The sequence below is a fragment of the Sarcophilus harrisii genome, chromosome 1 (genome assembly GCF_902635505.1).
Source record: "Sarcophilus harrisii chromosome 1, mSarHar1.11, whole genome shotgun sequence".
NCBI classification, from domain to species: Eukaryota; Metazoa; Chordata; class Mammalia; order Dasyuromorphia; family Dasyuridae; genus Sarcophilus; species Sarcophilus harrisii.
This window is the reverse complement of record NC_045426.1, coordinates 628,320,322-628,332,756: the sequence shown is the minus strand read 5'-3', so window position 1 is coordinate 628,332,756 and position 12,435 is coordinate 628,320,322.

The following is a 12,435-nucleotide window of genomic DNA, read 5'->3' as shown; positions in this document are numbered from 1 at the left end:
AGTTTAGGGGGGGGGCATGACAGCCATCCTCAAATATTTTAAGGGCTATTATGAAGGAGAAATATTTTACTTGTTTTGTTTAGTTCAAAAAAATAGAAGCAGTTAAAATTATTGAAAGCTATATTCACCAATTTAGACTTTATGTAAGAAAAGAATACCTAATTCTTTCTAAGATTATGTGTTGGACTTGGGAAAGAGAAAGTGACCCAATTCATCTAGGAAGTGGTGTATATGAAGGAGAGTAATATAAAACAAGTATGCAAAGTTAAGCAGGATTCAGATTGTGAAGTGTTTTAAATGTCCATCTGGTTAAAGAATGTTTAGTTTCTGTAGATTTAACAAAATCAGTGAGGTTTTTTATTTGTTATTTAGTTTTTTTAATTACAGGAATGAAATAGGCAAACTTTCTCCTAAACCTTACACTTTCTTAACTTTCTTAATGTTTTTTTCCAGTCATTCAGGATTGTAATAGCAGTCATCCTTTACTCTTCAAGTCAATAACCAATCATTTATCACATACTGTGCTTCTACCTTAAAAACATCTCTCTCATATGTCTCCTGGTCTCCACTGACACTGCACCTGCCCTGTTACAGGCCTTGATCATTTCATTCTGGTACTATCACTTCCTACCTACTTTTCCAGGCTACTAACACTTTACTTCCTCCCCCCCACCCCATCCCATGCATTCTGTGATCCGATGACCTTGATCCCTTGACACAAGATACTTCACATACAAACTCAGAGCATTTTCACCATTCCTGGAAGTATCTCACTCTTTTTATGTACCTTCTAGTTTCTCTGACTTCCTTTAAAACTCTGATTTAAAGTCTCAATGAAATTCCATGTTCTGCAAATAGGTTTTTCCATTCTTCTTTAATCTTGGTGCCTTCACTCTGAAGTGACCCACAATATAGCCTGTTGGCACCCCCATTATACTGAGCTCCTTAAAAACAGCATTGTTCTTTACTTTCATTTGTTTTCTCGGTGTGTAGCACATATAGTGAGTGCTAACTAAATTCTAGTAAGCTTTGGGAGTTGTACTGGAGAATGGAAACAGTGGATGCCGATGATTCATTTAGGAGGCTATTCAAATAGTCCAGGGCTATTCAAATAATCCAAGTGAGAGGCAGTGAGAGCCTTCAGTTAGGGGTATATCTAGATGACTGGAAAGAAGAGAACATATGTGACTGTCATTATAGATGATTTGTGTGACAAATCTGGTAAATCATTGGATATAAAAAAGTGAAGAAGAGTGATGGCTGCAATAAACCTATGTAAATAAAAATATCATATTGTTTCTGAAAGAAATCCAGATATTTGGAGGAGGGAAAGTACTGTTAGGTAGAGAAAATGAAATTCATTTTGGATAGTAGGCAGAAATGTTTAGAATCAGGTCAATGATGTGTGATCATAGCTTGAAAATAGAGCACTATGAGTTACTTGTATGGAGATGATAAATAAATCAATGAGATCCATAAAACAAAAAAACAGGTGAAGAAAAAAAGAAAGAACTATAATAGTCATTCATGGGAATGGATGATAATTCAGCAAAGAGGATTGAGAAGGAGAGTAAGAACAAGTAATATAATCAGTTCAGAGACTTATTTCAGAGATATAGATGTATCAATTCTAACATGCAAATCCAACAAAAAGGTTGAGAGAGTTGTGAAACTCAATTGTAAAAGAGTTACAGAGAGGTCCAAAACATAAGAGAATTGAGAAAAGGTTATTATATTTAGAAAATAATAAAGAAAACATTGAAAACTTTTAAGAGAGCAATATTAGATTATTAGTGTAGTTAGAACTCAGATCTCAAATAACTGGAAAGTGAAAAGAAATTAATAGAAGATGGAGACAATTGATAAAGACAATTTTTTATGCGTAATGAATTCTGAAAAGAGAGAGTAAAGTGTATTAATTTGAGGAGATGGTATTGGTATGGAAGGGAAATTTTTTAAACAAAGACATTCATTCTCTCTACTCCCTTACCCAGAGAGTCATTTTTGTTTTGTTTTGTTTTGTGTTTTTTTGTTTTTTTCCTGAGGCAGTTGGGGGTTACGTGATTTGCCCTGAGTCACACAACTAGGAACTGTTAAGTGTCTGAGACCAGATTTGAATTCAGGGCCGGTGCTCTATCCACTATGCCATCTAGATGCCCCAAGAGTCATTTATTGTTACAAAAATGGAAATGGATGATTAAAAAAGAAAATTTGAGAAAAAGCAATCTAATTAATGCATTAAGCCAATTTAATATATAGCTAATGTGTAAACACAATATTCTGCACTCAAATTCCCCCAACTCTAAAGAAAAAGGGAATTAGGTACAATTTGGTTTTTCCTCTTTAGAATTAATCTTGGTTATTGCAAATATATCAGTTAGGCATGATGGGAGTGGGTGATTTTTGGTAGAACCATATCAAATAGATAACTATCCTTAGTGTGATCCATTACAAGTATTGCCTCTGAAACTTAATGGTAATGACTCTGAACAATGCAATTAACCTCTCCAGCTCATGAAAGCTTTTATGACACCAAGTTGCTGAGTAGTTGCAGATGTGCACTGACACGGGGAATCTCCTTACTGGGAACTCATTATACAAATAAAATCAAAAAGTGTGCTTCAAACACACATATATAGATATATATACATATATGTGAACATTTCAAAATCAAATTGGTCACATCAAAACCAGATTATTTTCTTGGATACTTCACCTGCAAAATGAAGATGACAATATTTGTATTACATGCTTCATAGTCTTCTTGTGATGAAAAACATTTTGTAGATTGTAAAGTTTTATTGGATTATGGGTAGTTATTTTTATCTCTAAGACCTAGGTCAAATCCCACCACTCTAGGAATTATTGACTCAAAAAGAACAAGTGAAATATGTCCCATTGGCTTTGGACCAACGGTATTAGAAAAGCCAATGCATCTAGAAAGGGAAAAATTTATACCAAACATCAACATCTGACAAGACAAAAAAATACCCCCAGACTTACCTTTGTGTTTATTTGAAAATATATTGATCATTTTAACCAAGTGTGAGTGATACAGTAGAGAATATGTGGATGGTAGATTAATATTGCTGTAGGCTTCTGGTGAAATGAATTGAAATTTTACTCCTCCAAAACGTTTAAGACATATCTAAATACCTATTTTTCAAAATTGTTACATGTTATAATTTGTGTCATCTCAAATACAGAAAACACATGATGTGACCAAAGATCATCTAATCTAAGTGATAGCATGTACATTTCTTGCAGTCCTCAGTAGTAAATTTAGTCTGGATAAGAACAAAGATTATTAATCACTAAGTTAAACAAGAACTAAAGAATTCTTAACATACTGAATTCTGTGAATGAATTATTTAATTTTATAGCTGATCATATAACTGGGTCCTCAAAAACAATCAATGACTATTCATTGTTTATCAAATTCAATCCAATTCAGTTGATAAAGAATTAATTAAGCATATACTATGTGCCAGGCACTGTCCTAATTTCTAGGGAACAAAAGAACAAATAGAAAATGATTTATGCTCCCAAGAAACTCACTTTCTATTGTAAGGGGGTAGGGGAATACTACATGCACAGATAAATAAAAGCATAATTTATAAAATGTAAACACAAATTATCTGTAGAGAAGGGTGAGCTTCAATAATAGTTCAGAGAATCAGGAATTTTTTCTGATAGTTAGCAAGAACTTAGCTTTAAATGGATTTAGGGATTCCTAGAGGAAGAGGAAAAGAGAAGGAGTACTTCAGGGATAAAGAGTAGGAGGAAGCAGCTTTTATAGATGTAAGGAGGCTGAAAAAAATATGTTGCATATTGGGTTCAGCAAGTTCCAATCCTTAATAGCCCCTGTGATATATACATAAAGAGCATCTGACAAGAAAATCTTAAATAATGAGAAATACCCAAACTTTATAAAGCCTTAGGTATTTTTTAAATGATAAAATTTCATTCACACAAGGGAGGTCTGAAAGATTAACATTAAAGTCAGCAGCAAGAGTCACAACAAAAGGCTGAAACCTAGTGTCAAAACCCTCAAAGGCAGTTAGAGTGGCACAGTGGATTGAGCACCAACTCATAGTCAGGAAGACACATCTTGAGTTCAAATATGACCTAAGACACTTATTAGCCAGGTACCCTAGGCAAGTCACTTTGCCCTATTTGCCTCAGTTTTCTCAACTGTAAAATTGTAAAATGAACTGGAGAAGGAAATGTCCAACTACTCCAGTATAAAAACAGTGGGACTCTCAGGTGTGATATAATTGAAGCTCTGACTGAAAGAAGAGTCAGTGATGAGGCTGAAGGATGCTTTCAGTGTAGATGTTCTACCCAATCCCATCAACTTCTCCATTCCTGTAACAAATTAATATTGTAATCATTTTGACATCATGGAAAGCAAATAAAGAAGACAAGGTCTTAATTTTAGAAGTTCAATAAAAGGAAGGAGGAGTTCTTATTCAGATGCATGTTGTTTTCCTATCTTTCATGTCATGGTCAGTTAAGCTCATTTTATTTTTGCCCCATCCAGATGCTAAGCATTGGGCAGTTTTGTTTTCTTTATTTCCGTTTGCTTTCCAGTGGATGGGCAGGACCAACTGAACCAAATATATAGTACAAAAATATAGAGTGTAAGAGTTTCAACACAAAGCCTTGATGAGAAGCAAAACTTCATATCCATAGTTGTCCATGATAAGTGAATCCTATTCATCTCATGGAGTTTTACTGGATCTAAGGATTATTTTTCTTTAAATCACTTTTTTTTTAGAATGACATTTGAGGCTTCTTCAATCTGTGTTCAGCCTATGTTCCTTCCCTAATCTCCTCCATCCACCTATGCTACATTACAATCCAAAAAACTAATTCCAATATTTCCAAATATATTCTGATATCTCTCCTGATACTTGCTGCCTTCATCTTTCTTGCTTACTATTCCCAAAATTCTTAACTGTCCCATAGCTTTCCTCTCTGGTTTAAGCCTAATAATTATATATGAAAACTTTAGCATTAATTTAGATTACCACCTACTGTAACAAAAATAGGTATGAATTCTTGGAACTTCTCAGTTCCTGTTATATTCACCTTCATTCTATTTCATTTTATTACTATTACAAATTGATCCTACACTTCCCTTTTATTGTGTAGCACTGGGAAAACAATTCAGATCTGAATTTCCTCAAGTGCTACTTTCCTCAAGATTATCAGAAGGCAGTCATTGCATTAATTATCCAAGAAAGGAATGCAACATCTAAATTTTACACCAGGTGATTCTTTGTTTGTGGTATCAGGGGAGAAGTCCTAGATTTTTATTTCTAGATCACCGATAGGATAATCTTCCTAAGTAGTTTAAGTATTCCCATTGGTTGCCACAGGGTGCTCAAGCTGCACATGCTTAGACTTCTTGCCGCTTATCAGAGGCCACAAATTTATAAGCTTATTTCAACCACCACTAACTGAGTCCAGAAAGAATTTCCACCATAAAACAGAATAGTAGACATCTAGATATCAAAATAGGGCTCTGAACTTGTATTCCGGACCAATCTTGACCAGGAGTCAAATTTAGCTTCAAACACTTTGATCCTAGGTAAATTACTTAATCTCTGCTTCAGTTTCCTCAAATGTAAAATGGGAAGAATAATAGAACTTATGCTGCTGTGTTTTTGCAAAGATCAAATGTGATATTTATAAAGTGCTTAACAGAATACCTGATACATAGTGCTATATAAAGGCTTACTTTTATTAGATAGAAATAGAAAATCTATACTTTGTACATAACTCAAGTGATTTCTTGATTCATGATTCCAAAACTTAGGACATTATAATTATTCTGTTAATTCTATATACAATATAAAGTAAAAGTAAATAGATCATAGTCATATATGGAGACATCTCTCTACAATTATATCTTCACCCTCCTTTTTCTTGCTCTGCTAAATCTCATTGGGAATGCTTCTAATTTATCCCCACTACATATACTTGCTAATGGTTTTAGATAGATACTACTTTAAGGAAAACTCCATATATTCCTATGATCTCTAGTGTTTTTAATAGAAATTGGTGTTGGACTTTGTCAAATGCTCAGCTAACTCTCTAGGGACTGATAAGGAAACTTAAAAATTCAATAGTGTGAAAAAATGTGGAAAAGAAAGAAGGAAACAGTTGATTTCACTCAAGAATATGTAATATATATATGTAAATATATATATATTTGACTACTCATGATACACTTTTAAGTTAATATGCATCATTAATACTCTATCATTTTGTTGTCTATACATTTTTTTAAATGCATCAAATCCTGGGTTTTAGTGTTTTCTAATTTCTGATGTGTAAATGATTTCATTGAAAATTTAACAGTTGTCTCTCATGAATCACTGAAAGCTGGCTCTAGAACATCCCTCTAAAGACTACACTCCATTTTAGGATCATATATTCTGAACAATTGAAAAGGGAGTGGAAGAGAAACAGTGATAAAAATCAGTTTTCTTCTCCCAGCTGAATAGCCCTAATAAAATGCATATTTAGTTATTGATCTGAGCAAATAGGGATTTTCTCTCTTCTCAGTTTTCCTATTTATGCTCTAAGATCTTGCTCTTATTGTTGGTTTCTTGTAGTCTCATGCATCAGTAACCACCTCAATAATCTGACATATTAGGATCAGTTGTAGATACATTCTCCAAATTTACAATCCCCAAGTTTACAATGCAAAATCAGCATACAGAAGAGTATACGATAAATATGAGACTTTTCCCTCCATTTATTTGTTTGTTTATTTTAAAACACATTGCTTTATAAATCCTGTTGGCAGACAAAAATCACAGCAAAGGGGAAAATCATGGGAAAGAGAAAAAAAGAAAAATGATGTGAAAATACCTTGAATTTATTTATAATCAGTCCTCTTAGGACTTTTTCTGGGTGCAGATGGCATCTTCTGTCCAAAGTCTATGGGAATGCTTTGAATCTCTGAACCACTGAGAACTAAATCTTTCATAGTTGATCATTTCACATTCTTGCTGTTATTTTGTAAATTTATTCCAGGTTCTGCTTGTTTCACTCAGCATCAGTTCATGCAAATCTTTCCAGGCCTTTCTAAAATCAGTTTGTTCATCATTTTTAAAAGAACAATAATATTCCATTATCTTCATATATCACAACTTGTTCCACTATTCCTCAATTGATGGGCATCTACTCATTTCCAATTCTTTGCTACCACAAAAAGAGCTGCTACAAACATTCTTATAAATGTCAGTCCTTTTCCTTTCTTTGTGATTTCCTTGGGATATAGACCTAGTAACAGCACTGCTGGATGAAAGGATATATAGTTTGTTTGGGCATTGTTACAGATTATTCTGTAGAATGGTTGCATCATTTCACAACTCTACTAACAATGTATTAGTATCCCAGGTTTCCCTCATCCCCTGCAGCATTTATCTTTTTTTGCCATCTTAACTAATCTGAGAGGTGTGAGGTGGTATCTCAGAATTATTTTAATTTCTCTAATCAATAGTGATTTAGACTATTCTTCATATAACTATAGATGGCTTAAATTTCTTAAATTTTAAAATGGATTATTCATATCTTTTGACCATTTATAAATTGGAGAATGATTTGTATTCTTCTAAATTTGACACAGTTAGAAATGAGATCCTTTTCAGAAATACTGGCTGTAACTTTTGTCCCCAGCTTTGCACTTTCCTTTTAATTTTGTTTCTATTGGTTCTATTTATGCAAAAAGTTTTTAATTTAATATAATCAAAGTTGTCCATTTTGCTTTTTATAATGTTCTCTAGTTCTTCATTGGTCATAAATTCTTCCCTTCTTCAAAGATCTGATAGATAAATTATCCTTTGTTCTCCTAATTTGTTTGAGGTATTTTCTTTTATGGCAAAATCATGTACCCATTTTTACCTTGCTTTGGTAAGGGTGTCAAATGTAGGTCTATGCTGAGTTTATGACATAATATTTTTCAGTTTTCCCAGCAATTTCTGTCAAATAATGAGTTCTTATTTCAGAAGTTGGAGTTTGGGGGTTTATCAAATATTAGATTGTTATAGGGCTTAATTATTGTGCCATGTGTATCTAATTTGTTTGACTGATCTAACAATAAATGGTTCCTAATTATTGCTTTAATTTCCTTTTCATTTTTGCTAAGTTCACCCCTTTCTGATACTGGTGATTTGCTGTTTTTTTCTTTTCTTTTTCTGTCTAATTAATCAAAAGTTTATCTATTTTGTTAATTTTTTTCATAAAACGAACTCAATTTTATTTATTAGTTCAAGAGTTTTCTTAATTTCTAGTTTATTATTCTCTTCTTTGAGTTTCAGAATTTCTAATTTGGTATTTAATTGGGGATTTTAAATTTGTTATTTTTCTAGCTTTTTTAGGTGTGTGTCTAATTCATCGATCTCCTGTTTCTCTATTTTTATCTAGGTAGCTATTTAGAGATATAAAATTTCCCCTTAAAAATGCTTTGGCTGCATCCCATATATTTTGGTATGTTGTTTTTTTATTGTCATTCTTTTGGATAAAATTATGGATTTTTTTTGAGATTTGTTGTTTGGTCCATTCATTCTTGAGAATTAAATTATTTAATTTCTAATTGGTTTTTAGTTTATCTTTCCCTGACCCTTTTTTAATATAATTTTTATTGAATTGTAGCAATAGTAAATGAAAGCATTTACTATTTCTGCCTTTCTGCATTCGATTGTGAGGTTTTTATGACCTAACGTGGTCAATTTTTATATAGGTGACATGTACCGCCGAGGAAAAGATATATTCCTTTTAGTCCCTATTCAATTTTCTCTAACGGTCTATCATAGCTAGGTTTTCAAGGTTCCTATTAAAACGTCCCTAGTTTCTTTCCTCTTATCTTGTGGTTAGATTTGTCTTATTCTGCATGGGGAAGGTTGAGGTCCCCCATTAGAATAGTTTTGCTGTCTATTTCCTCCTGTAACTAGCTTTAAATATTCTCTAGGAATTTTCCTACTCTCCTACCAGGTGCATACACATTTAATATTGCTACTATTTCATTATTTAAGCTACTTTTCTCAAGAGGTACTTTCCTTTCTTATTTGTTTTTAATAAGAACTATTTTTACTTTTGCATTATCTAAGATCAGAATTGTTGCCCCTGCTTTTCTTTACTTCATAATAATTCTGTTCCAGTCTTTTGTATTATCTGTATGTGTTTCTTTGTATATATGTTTCTTGTAAACAACATATTGTAGGATTATGTTTTTTAATTCACTCTGCTATTTACTTCTGTTTTATGAGAGAGTTCATTCTATTCACATTCACAGTTAGGATTACCAGTTCTGTATTTCCCTTTGTTCTATTTTTCCCCTGTATATACTTTTGTTTTCTTTCTACCCTGTCTTCACTTGTGTTGTTTTTTTTTTTTTTACCCACTCCACTCACTACCCTATTGCCTATCATCCCTTCCTCTTCTCTTACTTATGTTTTTCCTACCCAATACACCCACTATCTTATCTCTTATCACCCTTCCCGCCTTCTTTTACCTTTTTATTTTTCTGCCCTCCCATCTATCCTGTCCCTCTCTTTTCTTTTCTTCTTTCTCCTCCTACTTCCTTATAGGATTAAATAAATTTCTATATCCAATTGAATTATTAAATTATTCCTTCTTAAAGCAAAAAACTAATGTAACCTAGCTTCAGACAAAGTTCATCCCCCTCTCTTTTTTTTCCTCCATTGTAATAGGTCTTTTGCACCTCTTCATGTGAACTAATTTTCCTATTATAACTCCCCTTTCCTCTTAGTCCAGGAGAGACATTTTTTCACCTCTTCATGTCTTTTTCTTTGATGTCATCACATCAGATTATTCAAAACTTTACCCTTAATGTGATGCCCTCCTTTATCTGTCCTAGTGACAGATACAGTTCTCAAGAATTCCAGATATCATTTTCTCATCTAGGGATGTAAAGAGTTTCACTTTTAAATATTATACAATTTTTCCCTATATTCCTTTTCATGCATTTCTTGAGTTCTGTGTTTGTATATTAAATTTTTCTCTTTATTTCTGTTTTTTTTTTAATAGAAATGCTTGAAAGCCAATTACTTCATTGAATTTCCATTTCCTCCCCTGAAAGATGATGCCGAATATTTCTGAGTTGTTAATTCTTGGTTGTAAACCCTGGCCCTTTGCCTTCCAGAATATGGTATTCTAGGCCCTCTGATCCTTTATTGCAAAAGCTGCCAGATCCTGGGAAATTCTGACTATTGCTCCTTAATATGTGAATTATTTTTGTCTGGCAGCTTGCAGTATTTTTTCCTTGAAATTATAGTTTTGTAGTTTCACAGCAATGTGCCTTGGGATTTTCCTTGTGGGCTTTTTTTCCAAAGATGATTAATAGATTCTTTCAATCAGCATTTCCCCAGCTGTTTCTATACTATTGGGGCAGTTTTTCTTAATGAACTCTTCTAGAATACTATCCAGGCTCTTTATTTTATTTTATTTTTTTAGTCATAGCCAAATCAGGGAGGTGAATAATTTTTAGATTGTCTCTTCTTAATCTATTTTGCAGATTGATTGTTTTTCCAACGAGGTATTTCACATTTTCTTCCATTTTTTCATTCTTTTTAGTTTGTTTGAATGATTCTTGCCATTTCACAAAGTCCTTAAGTCCTGTTCTAGTTTTGTTATTTTCTTCACTTAGCTTCTGTGTCTATTTTTACATTTGGTTAATTTTACTGTTGAAGGAGTTGTTTTCTTTTCTTTTCTTTTCTTTTCTTTTACAAGTTGTTGATTCTTCCATGCATACCTCTAGTTTCCTTTCTCATTTTTTCTTCTCTCTCTCTTATTGGCCTTTTAAAGTCTTTTATGAGCACTTCCAAGAAGCCTCTTTGGGCTTGAGATCAATTTATATCACTCTTTGAGATTTCTTTGGCCATTCTGTCCTCATATGACATTGTATTTTGATCTGCTCTCTCACCATAAAAACACATAAGGATGAGAAATGACGTAATTAAAGTATTTGACCACAGAGGTAAAAATGGATAGTGCCAAAAGAGCAAAAAGACAATTTTACAATCTAGAAAAGGCAGAAATTAGGGACCCAAAGATCATTATGATGCTGACAGACAAGGAAGAATAAAGGAGTGTTTTGCCCCCATGACATTATTATTCTTGATCTGCTAATGTTCATAGCTAGGTCATTATACAATGATCATTCTCTTCTCCTATTTGTGAGGGATTGAACACAAGTGAAAACAAAAACATCAACAACAAAATATGTAGTCATAATACTTGGAAAACCTACACTTTTATACTGTATAACTTCTTCAGATCCCTCCCTAATACATAGCAATCATTTTCATCATTCATTGACTCTCTCATGTTCCTCCGAAGGGCTTCTCTTCCCGGACTATGGTCCTTTCCAATTCAGCAGATTACCTCACAATTGATTTTAATATGAAGTTTGAACTACTCCAATTCTGATTCTCAACTATTTTTCGTCTCTTGGTGTTCTTTCTCATTAATCTTCTGCAACCCCTCCCTTTGATTAGATCGTTCCTCCCAGAGCTTCCATTTAGCCTTTCCAAGCCAACCATCTCATAAATATATTTTTTTTTGGATTGCCCTCCCAAATTTCTTTAGAATATAATGGAACTTTGGGATAAAGTCAGTTTCTAGGATAAAAAAAAATAAAATAAAATCTGGGGAATCATTCAGAAATTCTAAAAGTGCAGCCTGAAAAGATCTGGAAAGACTCAATGTGCCACTGGGTCAGTCATTTTAAAATTTCGGACCCACATTTTTCTTTTGTTGTCATAATACTGAATTGTATTTATGCGGTACACTAACGATTATAAATATAGTGTGCTAAACCTCATCTTCCTGAGTTCAAATATGATCTCAGACACTTACGCTGTTACTTTAGACAAGTCATTTAACCATGTTTGCCTCATTTTCTTCATCTGTAGTGAAAGAAATAGCAAACCACTCCAGTATCTTTGCCAAAAAAAAAAAAAAAAATGGACTCCTAAAGTCAGACAAGACTGAAAAAAATGAAAAATGACAATAACAGTTTGTAAAATATTTTGTGCAGTTATCTTAGTTGAGCCTTACAGCCAGACTGTTTGAGCTTGGGGTTTCCAGTGTTATTATCATCACTGAGATTCAGAGAGTTCAATGTCTTAACCCAAGTCACATAGCTATTAAGTTTCAGATGGAGCATTTGAAACCAAATAATTTGATTTCTGATCAAGTAACAGTACTCCTTGCTGATGCAGTACTCATAGAGCATGTGTTTGGCCACTTCACACTAGAGCTGGTTTTAGCACAGTGTTAAAAAATCTTCCACTCTTCCCTTTAATAAAGCAAGCGATTTGGACTCTTAATGTTCCATAATATGCTAAAATAAGATTTAATCTGAAACAAAATTCAATGGAATCCCATCATTTCAGT